Below are 12,147 nucleotides of genomic sequence, written 5' to 3'. Positions count from 1 at the left end.
CTTTACTCAGTAACATCTTCAAAGCTGAGTTAATGGACTCCTAGAGTGAGACTCCAGTACCAGCTCTGTAGGTAAGTGCTTGAAGGAAACTTAGAAACTGCAGTCATTGGCAGCAATAAATACAAGAAGTCCACCACAACTAAATTTTTTAAAAAACTATGTAACTATTAACAATAAATGTAAACTGATCATTCTTATCATAATCCTTTGAGTTCCATTCTTATATTTCAATATATATTTTAATTAATGAAGGATATCGAAATATTTCTTGCATTTTTTAACCAGTTTGGCCAATTTATTATTATATTGATTATTATTATTATTATTATAAAATATTTATATTATCGAGATGAATGAGAATGTAGTAGTACAATTGCAGGTCCTCAGACTATAAAGGGTTAACTGTAAGACTTAATCCAGTGTTTTGATACTCTTTACACAATAGGTCCGATTCAGTGGGATGTGCTTGCTTAGACCTTCACCAGAGAACACACAGTGTCCCTGAAGGAACATCTGATGTCTGTGTTCTCCTCCGGTTGACCCCCATGCCTCCTCCTTCACGCTGCTGTTGCTTGTGTCCTGCTGCCCTGTGAGGGAACACTGTAGTACACAACACGTAGCAGGATGTTATTGCACAAAGATAACAGTCCCGGGCCCCCACATCCTCTGACTGGACAGGGAGGAGCCGCCACTTTCCCACAGTGGTCAGTCGAGGCCACCACACCCCCGCCTGTCTTATCAGCCCATCACTGTCCGCCTGCGGGTACGGTGGCACGCACTGGATGGATACACTTAGAGAGAGAGAGAGAGCAAGAGGGGCTCTGAGGCTTTGACTGTTGTCCCAGTCTGGCTGGATGTCCGTGACTGAACATGCCACACAAAACATCCTCTATTCAGCCCTCCGCCGTACAATGGGCGCTTTGGTTTCCCCCCAGAAGCCGCTTCCAGAAACTGGAACAACGTCCGGTTTGATCTGTGCTGCGTATTCCGTCACTGTGCGTGAAGCAGCAAAATTGAGCCGTTGACAAAGCTCCTGACGGCCGGGTTCATTTCATGTACACTTGTTTCTCTGGACTTAATTGCTCAGACCTGCTCCAGTTTGTTTGCAGTGGCCTCAGTTTGTAGTAAAAGAGGCTAAGATCCTCGCAGCTTAGCGTAGGTCGGCCCACAGGGAGAAGAGCTGGAATCTATGCACTCTTTAATTTAATAAATGCCTCCTCACCATGTATGCCAAGAACCACTCACTTTCTTTAATCTTTGTCTCTCAGCTCTATTGACTTGAAGCAATATTTCTGCTCTTTAACCTTTTAATCTTGGAGACTGTGGATCTCATAACCACAGCCTTTTCATTGTATTCAAATAATTCACAGTAGACACGGAACCTTGGGTCTCAAGATAAACCACTTCGAATTGCAACTTGTGACATGATTGTCCCAGCATTGGCCCAGTCATTAGCAGTTTATGGGTTTGATACCCAGTGATGCCACTGCCATCCCTGGTAGGGATCCTTTCTGGAAGGTGTCCCTTCTTCTCCCTGCCAATCAGCACAATGCTAGCAAGCAGAGGAATACTTGACATGAAAGAATAGGCAGGTAGTGGTCTTCTCCAAGTGAGTTAAGCTGTTGTATATAATGGGTTTTGGATTTGGACAAATAGAGGTAAGAATATTAAAATAAGAAACTGAACTTATTACTCTCTGTACAAAAGCAATGCAGTGGCTCTGGAAAAGGAGGCTCAGGACCGGAAGGTCTCAGTTTGATCCTGCTGGTTAATACAGTGATGTCTCCTCCCTCACCATCTCTGGCTGAGTTGCCTTTAAGCAAGGCACCTAACCCCCCACTGCCCTCATACACACCTGGACCTGCCTGCTGCTCCAGGTGTGTGTATGCTCACTGGCTCTAATTCACCATTGTGTGTGTGTGTTCACTGCCTTGGTTGCAGATGCATAGTTTTGATGTTGTGCAATGACAATAAAAGCATGCATACATTTTTAGATTCTCTACTTTTATTCAATCCAATGTGACTGAGTAGAAGACATGATAATTTATTATAATTTTGATATTGTTTTAAATCTTTTAGCTTGTTAAGCTATATCATTTATTGCCATTATATCAAGCTGGGGTCTCTCAAGGGGCCCAGTGAACTAAGCATTGGCTCTTATCGTTTGGATATCTCTGGTTCAAATCTCGATGATGATGCGGTATGTCCTAAAGAAGCACAAACAGGGAATCTCCCCGCTGATGTGATTGACTTGGCCAACTAGAATTCTCCTCCGGAACGTTGGACTGTCCAGTGACTTTGAATTAGCAGCAGAGCAAGAGGAGTATGTTCTTGTCTCAAAGGAAGTATGTGCTTGTCCTCACTCTCCCAGTGTTGGGGACATAATGTGTAATGGTGTAATTTGGCTTATGTGGTAGAACTGGAGATTATTTAATGAAAACTTGGAATGAGGGGGGGCTCAACCCAAAAAAATCAAATCGGTTGTATATGAAGTTTCTTACAGAATAGTGGTTAATGATTTATTATTTGGTTTTATTTCAATAGTAAAATAAACTCTCAATATGAACTAAACCTAATAATAAAGTTACAGTAGGACAATAATGAGCTTTGGAGTTAGTTTAGTTTATTTAATTCAAAATTGAAGCACAAATGCTGGTGCATGCTGCATTCAGCCAGTCTGGAGCCTAAAGAAATGAGAAGAGGAAGATGCAGTTGCTCTCCAGTTCTCTCTTCCCATGCTCTGCGCTTTCTCCCACACACGCCCTAAGACGGATGATATCATTTTTGGGCGCAAAAAAGCCTAATGTGGAAGCGGTGCTTCATCCCCTCCTCCAGCATATGTGTGTTCTATTCTGTCCTTCCAGTCCCACCAAAGCCCCACCATGTCTTCCAGCTCAAACCAGGAAATAATTATAAAAACAAAAATAATTGTCAGAGATCAAACCCGGAGCCTGTCAAAGGCCTGCTTTTGATTGGATTTAAGCTTTTGCGAATGGGGGGTAGAGGTTGGGGTGGATTTGACAGATCTTATTGGGGCCTAATTTAAACGGGCCCCGGCGTGTCTGCCTGCCTTCCTTTGTTTACATGGCTGAAATCTGAAACAAATGTGAACATGATACCCCTCTGTCCCCTGCACAGCTCCATACACTACCTCCCTGTTAGGACTTAGCCTGCGCCTGTGTGTGTGCACGTGCACACTCTCTCCCCCTCCTATTTGCAGCACTCTCCTCATCAAAAGCAACCAACAAACACATCACCACCAACAACTCCAAACACACTCTTCCTAAAGCTTTGCATAACATGCCACTGACTCTCTTTCACCCTGACCCTATTCCCCACTCTATATACAGAAAACAGTGCCTGGAAAGCTAAAACCATCTTGTACTGTCTAGACCCTCTCAGGGTGAAAAGCTATGTCCATGTGTCTTTTTAAAGGAGTGCCTATCTGGAAACAGATTAGCCATTCCTTTGGGGCCTCTTTTAACCTAAGCACCACCCTACAGCCTCCACGTTTGGTTTGTCCCTGAGTTATGTTCAGTTTTTAATGGCAAGCAAGGTTTGCTGGTAAGACATAGAATTAACCTAATTCCAGTTGTACAGAGTATAAACTGACTTCAGTGTCGTTCAAGGATCATTTATCATCAATATTATTATTTACCTGTTACTCCAAGCCAGCCTGAAATTATAATGGGCTATTTATGCTGTGCTAACTCATGTATTTCACCATACAATACAATAAAACTGGTGCAACAGGCATGGGTGTAACTTTGCTTTGAAAAAGTGCTGTGGACAGGAATGCAGACAGGGTGCTGCATTCAATTCAGCTGACCCTCAAATTTGTGTTCCCTTTAAGAAATCATGTCCTTGGGCACGTGTTCACCAAGAGATCAGACATGAAGACAGAAATGAAGAGGATCCAGGATCAAGAGTATCCTGAAAAGGAAGCGAAAATGAATTATGAAAAATGAATGAAGGAATACCATAAAATATATAAATGTATTCTATGTTTTGATCACATTGCTGAGCAGCAAAGGGCAAGCATATCAACCAGTAATATCATTTTTCAATTTCCCTTTATTTTACCGGAACTAAAATAATGCTCATTGGGTTCATTTAATTTTAGGTTTTGTGTTTCCGGTGGTTTTAAAAGGGAAATTAAAAATTAAAAGGGAAAATGTGGTCATAATGAATTCACATGGTATGGTTCTGATATTGTAAGAACATATAAACCACGGACATGTCATTTTTTAATTTCCCATTTGCAAGTCGTTTCTGTACCCCACCCCCTGCTCACCAGTCCCAGACCATTAACGTTTTAATATTAACTATATGTTTTTGAAGTAGCCAAAACAGGAATATTGTACATGTAACATTCCTGCACATTTAAATACCATCATAGAAATGGCAAAAAACCAAAACATTCCAAAACAAGTGGTTTGGGCAGCAGAAGTGGACGCTTGACTAAGTGCTGTGCAGAGTAGTTCTGAAGATAGTTACATTAGTAGCATTACTTTTATAAAACTTTGTAAGGTCAGTTAAATGTGCAGGATGGATAGCATGCTTGTAGTTTGTATGCAGCAATATTTATATTTTAATTCAGATATATTTGAGATATTTGAGTTTTATGATTTACAAAAGTTTGAAAGAGTATTTTTTTTCTTCAAAACAATCTTTATCACAGAGTTGAACCTATCAAATGCTGAGTATTGCAAAGTCCCTTGAGTGTCCAGTGTTCATACCAAAAGGTAAAAGTTGTGCTATGAAACTGATCATTTATACCTTCTAATACAGCTCAAATAACGCATTTAGCAATGATATATTTAATAATGAAAGCCTTCAACAAGAAAGAGAGCAACTGGAACTTGTAGTTTATCATGAACATTGTGCCTTCAACCCTAAATGAGGAGTAGAACGAGAAGGTGTTGTTGGACAACAGGAAGTGTACCATGCTAACTTAGTCTGGTTCACCTTCTGTGGCTCTGGTATGAAGACGGTCATGGTTGAGGGCCAGGCAGACATTGTGTGACAAGCTTCTGTAATACTCTTCCTCCTCATCTTCCTTGCCACTCTTCCGGAAACGGTCTCTTCCTCTGATGGTTCCACTCTACCATGCCACATTTACATTTCCTTATTCTTTGTCCATTTGCCTTTGATATTTTTCCCTCCTAAACTCCTTCTCTTTTTTCTTCTTTTTTTTCTTCCTGGGGCTTTCTCTGTTTATGCTCCAAAAATGACTTCCTTCCTTCCTTTACAAGCAGTCCCCTGGAGGCCTGGGGGAGGTGTGGTTGACAGTGTAGCATGTAATTACGCCCCCCGCCGCCCCTGCTCTAACTTCATCCACATTCGCTGCAGTCTGCATGCCACCTCCTTCTTTTCCTCCAGAAGTTACAAAAGGACTGCTTTCTTGACTGCTTGTCTAAACTGTAGATCTAAAACTGGCACTGAATTGGATCTAAGACGGATGTAAGCTTGGTAGTATTTTCTGTTCTATTATTGGCTTCTACAAATATGTTTTACATTTTGGTGTTGAAGTTTAAGGATCACAAAAACTATTGACTATGATACATTTTGCGAATGTGAGAATTCATATTTAATTTCCACACAGTTTCAGGCTTATATTTTTCCACATATAACATGAGGAGAATAAACAAAGTTTAAGGCCCCTCTGAAGCCTGTTTAAAAAACTATTTTACAAATGTATTCTCTCCCCTTTCAGTAATTATTGCAGTATGACGTTGTAAAGCGACGGGTTCTAGTCAACTCTTCGCACGGTGTCAGGAATATTTCGGGGCTTCAGCGACCAAACTACCCTCCCCTCACCTGCTTTATTTATGCTCTGTTTATCAAAGCGCACTTCAATGAGGACTCTAACGAACAACACTACTGAAACAGCATGAATTTTAATACTGCACGATACCATGAGTGTTTTAGTGACGCCTTTATCATTCTTTGCGCCACTTTTCCAAAATGGAGTTTCCACAAATACAATCCCGTATATATATCGCCATCTAGCGGATGAATGAGTATATGACAAAAAACAGCCGTTACGGTGTCATTTCATTTGTATCACACACACAAAAGTGTCAACAAATTAGGCTATATATGTTTATCAGCTGTTTAGATAAAGACTGGTAAACAGGAATTATGCAGTACAACAATAAAATACATTTATGTGAAAATTGAAAAAAAATGTATTAAAATATTTCACAACTGTAATAAAAGCACAATAAGTGAGAAGTGAAAAAAACACAAATACAAAAATAGAGACCAATAAAAAACAAATCACTATTAATTTTATTTGTATTCATGTTCATGTTCTTGTTTTAGACCCATAAAACCTAATATCTATTCATCAATATTATAGGCTATTTCCATGCAAATAAATGCTTTCAGAGTGTCTTAGATGTAACTCTACATCTTTGGCTTTATTTACTAAACAGATATCAATGAATATGCAATTAAACTTCTCCTCTGTCTTCTCCCACACCTCTATCAGTTACTTGCAGCTCAAAAATCCTCACCCCTCACACTGACAGGATTGATTCCTTTGGGTTATTATGTGCAAAACCCTGGCTGTGTGAATTCACCCATTTAAGACTCTCTTCAGTACAGTGCAAAAGTTGAAATGTTCAGCCATAGTGTTGTTTATTTATTTATTTAATCTAATGTTGTTCTATGAGGTTGTCTAATATATATAACACAGTTTTAGGTGAATTTTGAGCTATTGATTATAAGCTGTTTAAAGCCACATAGCGAGATATGAGAAACTACAGTATCTCAGACAGGATAATGTTTAAAGAAGAGATGAGAATTGAGAACAAGGGGTTAAATAAAAGGAGCATGTGGAGAATGAGAGCTGGAATAGCTGCGAGGCCGAGGCTGTTATATGAGGACTGGGGGCAGGCCGTGTGTCTGATGTATAATTACACTCAGCTCTGCCCTCGGGTTACACAGAGTGGGCGGAAATATGTAGTTTGACTGGTCCCATGGTAACAGCTGGGTCAGGGAGGACACATTTTTGTTTAGGCCTTTTGACTGCACCAAAAGAAAGCTGCTTTGAGTGTGGAGTAGCCAGAAGTCCTAGCGTGTTCTCACATGGACGAGGACTTCATTATACAAGAGTAATGGCTTGAACAGTAACAGTAACCTTTAAAACTAACTTGAACCTTCCCAGTTTCTCCCGCACACACACACTGCTCTTTCTTCCTCAAAGAGCAGGAGAACACAGCATTATTCGGCACAAAAAAAATTATCTTGGCAAAAGAAATGCTCCTAAACCTATTCAGTCAGTTTACAATTTCTCATTTTGAGAATGTGGTAAAGACATTGTAAGATTATTATATACATGTCCATAGATATTTATTACTTTATTTGAACTGGTCTTATTTCACTGACAGAAAGGTTTGTTTTTTTTCAAGAAGAATTGTTTCTTTATGCACTTAAAATTCAGAATGGTCCTTTTTTCCTTTGGCCTAGAGAGCCAAAGATTAATTCCATAAATCTCAAAGGCTACTAAGCTGCAGTATTCCATAGTGCATCTATCTATTTCAGATGAGTGATAGAAGGTCATGGGCATTTTGGCCTTTTCCTGCTTTATTTTCCTCCAGATTCCTTAAATCTTTTGCTGATTATGCACCATATAGGGTGACATTTTGTAACATTTTTCAACATTTTACGGTTCCCTCTCTGTTTATTTGGAACATGTCAGTGATCACCTCTCAACTAGCTTATAACTACACTAATGTTTAGAAGTTAAAACATGAATACAGGCCAAAGTGTCTTTAAATCAATGCTTTCAGATTTGCCCTAACTGTCCTGTTTGTACCAAATGTGTGTAAACGCTGGTTTGTTTACCTTATAAGATTCTTACAATCTCACAGAAACAATGCACTAGATTTCACCAAAGTTTTCAAAATGTCAATTTTTTATTTTGCGCCGCACCATGCTTATTTGTGCCTTTTGATGTCAAAGTCAAAGTCAACTTTATTGTCATTTCCTCTGACCTCAGATATGTTCAGAAGATAATGTTTTGTTTTGTTTTGTGAGGGGCCCGTAGCTTCCTCCATCACTCAAACATACTTGCAGGACAAAAGGGAATGCTTATAAAATGTGTCCATTTGTATCAATGTAGATAAAGACCCCATCTATTGCTATCAGTGAGCTGAAATGAACAAGTTCAAAGGTCACTTAAACAACTGAAAGAGCATGGGGTGAACGAGGTGATTCTGGGCCTTATCTTTGTTTATGGAGACTGTATTTCAGTGACAAGGCAAACAAATCCTTGAGAAAGCAAGATCCTGACTAAAGACTATTCAGGAAAATACTGGTAAACGTATAGAGTGCCAATAGATAAGGGATGTTTGATCTCTGAAATTATCACCAGAGCTCAGTCAGAATAGCATCAAATGGATGGATCACTGAAATCTGTTAAGATCTTTGCAAATTTGAATACAAAGCATATCTGTTGATTCCAAAAGTAAACATAAAGCAGAAAAAGGAAGGGCTGATCAAGTAGGTGTTTTAAGAAAGAGCAGAATGCATGAGGACTGCAACAGAGATGTCACCTTGACTGTGCTGAAATGTATGTGACAATTACAAGGTGCCACTCTCAGCCATGGGAGGTTCCATTGAAATGCGCATAAATTGGCCCAGATGCTCTGGGCTGTTGTTTATGGACTTGGCGGGGAGTAGTGGGGGTGGCGTGGAAATTCAATTTGGTCCTCAGTGCATGCGATTCATGTACTGGAAAAGGATGACTGCAGGATCAAGGCAAAGGGAGCCTTGACCTTGTTTACAGTTGACAGCCACTAACCGCATAAGGGCCTAGTAGAGTTTAATATACTGTGGTAGGCCTCTCGTACACAGTGTAGGCTGTATATAAAAACACTCTATGGGTGACTGCTATTCAGTAACGTAATTTGGACAGTGTAAACATTCAGGTTTATAGGTTTGTACTTTTCCTGTTTAATTGTTAAACTTTTGTGAAAATTCCCAAAATTTGTTGACACCTGCCCATTCACAATTTCTTCTGAAATCAAGGGAAATACTAGGAGTCCGTCCACTCTATGGTATTGTAAAGGCTTCCATCTGGATGTAATCAAGTCCTCACTGCAATGTTCTGATTTTGGAGGATTAGTCTGAGATCACAAATACTGCTCAGCTCAAGGTTTTCAATGGTATTCAGTCAGTTTTACTTCTCTACTGCTCCATTGTCCAGTGCTGGGGGGACTTTTATTAAAATGACACTTTAGGATCATGTTTAGTCCATCCCATTTTATCTCTAGTTCTATAAAGATTGACTGGCCTGAATTATGCTAGTGTTGTCAGTAAGATACTACAGATAAAATTTATATTTTTTACTGACATCACAAAAATGTTTTGCATTTGTATGAGTGGATCAGACACAGCAGTGCTGCTGGAGTTTTTAAACAGACACTCACTGTCTGCTCTGTTACAATGAGAATCAGAATCAACCATTATTGGCCACGTACGCTCACATATGCAAGGAATTCGGTTTAGGTTACAGTAACTTAAATAGAAAAGAATTCTATGACATTAGGGTTGGACGGTATGGCGATAATACAGTATACCACGGTATTTAAAAATGTGGACGGTATCTTAAAATGAGGGCTGTATACATGACGTGTGTGTGGTGTGTCAAATTTCGGTTCTGTGTTTTTAAAGTCGGCTAAAATGTTCATGTGCATTTAAGAGAGCCACATGGAGGGGGCGCTGTGGGAGCTCAATGACTTCTGATGGCACGATCTGAAAAGCACAAGCCCAGTAGCCCACCACAGTTGTAAATTTAGCGGTGAGTTTGGGTTAAAAGAGAACGGAATTAAGCTGTAAACAGATAAAATTCTCAGAAAGTCCTTCACTCGACTTTGTACTCACAGGTATATGGCTTTATCCTCTAAATATGTGTATTTTGAGCCTCAATTTGCAGAAAAATCTGCTGTGATGTGCTAAACCACAAGTTCCTGTTAGCGCCAGCTGTGCTTCTAAACACTGTACACCGTCTTATTTCACTTATTTTCAAACTTTTCTGTTCCTTCAGCACCAGTTGTTGAAATTTGCTCTCCCAGAAACGGGTTTTTATCGTCAACACGTGTCGGTGTGCACTGTCGGGCTGTGTTTAGCTAAATTCACTCAACTTAGGGCTCAAAGATAAAAGGATCAGCGCGGCCTGACAGAGCACCCCGTCCCCAACGGTAATAACGTATGCTGAAATATTTTGAGACGGTATTATGGTATGAAAAATGTGGATACCGCCCATCCCAACATCACATGCTATAACATACTCACACACAATCATATCTGTAAACATTACCTTGTGTATATTTTATATTAAAGTGCTGGGTGCAGCTGTTTTGTGCCGTAGTGGCAAAGTGACAAGGGCAGGTGAGAGAAGATCCTGAAGGTACATTAGTAGGAGAGTTTAAATACAGAGGATGTTTAGTTTGTATTATACAGCAAGAATTTTAAAGTGCAGAAGAAAGAGAGATGAGAAGATAGTGTTTTGTGTAAGTGTAATGTCAACTGTTCAGAAGTGTGATGGCATGTGGGAAGAAGCTTCTCTGTAGCCTGGTTGCCCTGATCCTCGTGTGGCTAAAGCGCCAATCGGACTGGAGGTGCTGAAATAGGTAGTGTCTCAGGTGTGATGGATGAGAGGTGATTCTCTGCACGCTTCCTGGATCTAGAGCTACACAGATCCAGCAGTGTTGGCAGCTTAACACCAACATCATCTTCGCAGACCTGATGATGCGCTGCAGTCTGTGAATGTCCTTCTTGGTGGCTGAGCTGCCCCACACTGTGATGGACGTGGTGATAACAGACTGTATGATGGCTGTGTAAAACTGCACCATCCCCTCCTGGGGCAGGTTGAACTTCCTCAGCTGATGCAGGAAGTACATCTTCTGCTGAACTCATATGCCGATGGAGCTGATGTTGTTGTCCTACTTCAGGTCCCTAGTGATTGTTGCGTCCAGGACATGTGTACAGTCATCACAGATCTGTCAAGGATGGTGAGTGCTGGCATGGTTGAGGGTCTTCTCCTGAAGTCCACCAACTTCTCCACTGTTTTAGTTGTGTTCAGCTCAAGATTGTTGTGGCTGCTCACTTCTGTCAGCAACTTCAGAATTTTCAGGTACAGTCATTGCTATACATGGAGAAGAGCAGTGAGGAGAGTACACAAACCTGTGGAGCACCTGTACTGGTGATCTGAGTTCCAGAGGTGAACTATCCCAACCTCATTGCTGCTATGTGCCAGTAAGAAAGCTGGTGATTCATTGGCAGGTGGGGGCTGGCACTCTGAGCTGGGTCAGTTCGCTGTGTATTCTTCCTGGGATAATGGTATTGAAGTCCAAGAACAGAATCCTTGTTCTTGGGTAATCATGAAGATGGAGTCCCATGTTCACTGCATAATATACAAACTGCAGTGGGTCTACCAGTGGGTTTATGATGTCCTTCAGATGAGCAAGGACCAGTCTCTCAAAGGATTCAAATTCTCTGAATGACTACGGGTCTGTAGTCATTCAGTCCTGTGATGGTTGACTTCATGGGAATGGGTATTATAGTTGAGCGTTTGAAGCAGGATGGGTACAACATAGCTCCAGTGATGTGTTGAACATCTTAGTCAAGACTGTTGCTTGCTGTTCTGCACAGGCCCTCAGACATGAGGGTGAGAGTCCATCAGGGCCTGGTGCCTTCCTCACGTTTTGTCTCTTGAAGAGTTGTTGCACGTCTTCCACACAGATCTTCAAGGCAGGTTGAACTGGTGTCTGGGTGGATGGCTGAGCATTAGGAGGGTGTGAACTGCTGCTGAATTGTGCTGGGCTTTTCGAAATTACAGTAGAAAGATGTTAAGTTCATCAGCCACCTTACAATGCTCCATTTGACTGTGGGGGTGATCTAGAGACACCTACCTTGTTGGTTCACCTTGTAGATGAAAAACCAGATACAGTAGCTCACCTGTTGCTGCAGTTTGTGTTGGTCGTTTTCTAGTCCTTCAGCAGTGGACACCAGACACTGTCGGCTGGATATTTTTGGCTTGTACCAACACAACACACACTAATACACAACTTCCATGTTAGTGTCATTGCAGCACTGAGAACGATCCATCAACCAAATCATACCTACTTGGTGGTG

The sequence above is a fragment of the Hoplias malabaricus genome, chromosome 8, assembly GCF_029633855.1.
Source record: "Hoplias malabaricus isolate fHopMal1 chromosome 8, fHopMal1.hap1, whole genome shotgun sequence".
In the NCBI taxonomy this organism is placed as follows: Eukaryota; Metazoa; Chordata; class Actinopteri; order Characiformes; family Erythrinidae; genus Hoplias; species Hoplias malabaricus.
The sequence above is the reverse complement of the archived record's forward strand: the minus strand, read 5'-3'. Positions refer to the sequence as shown.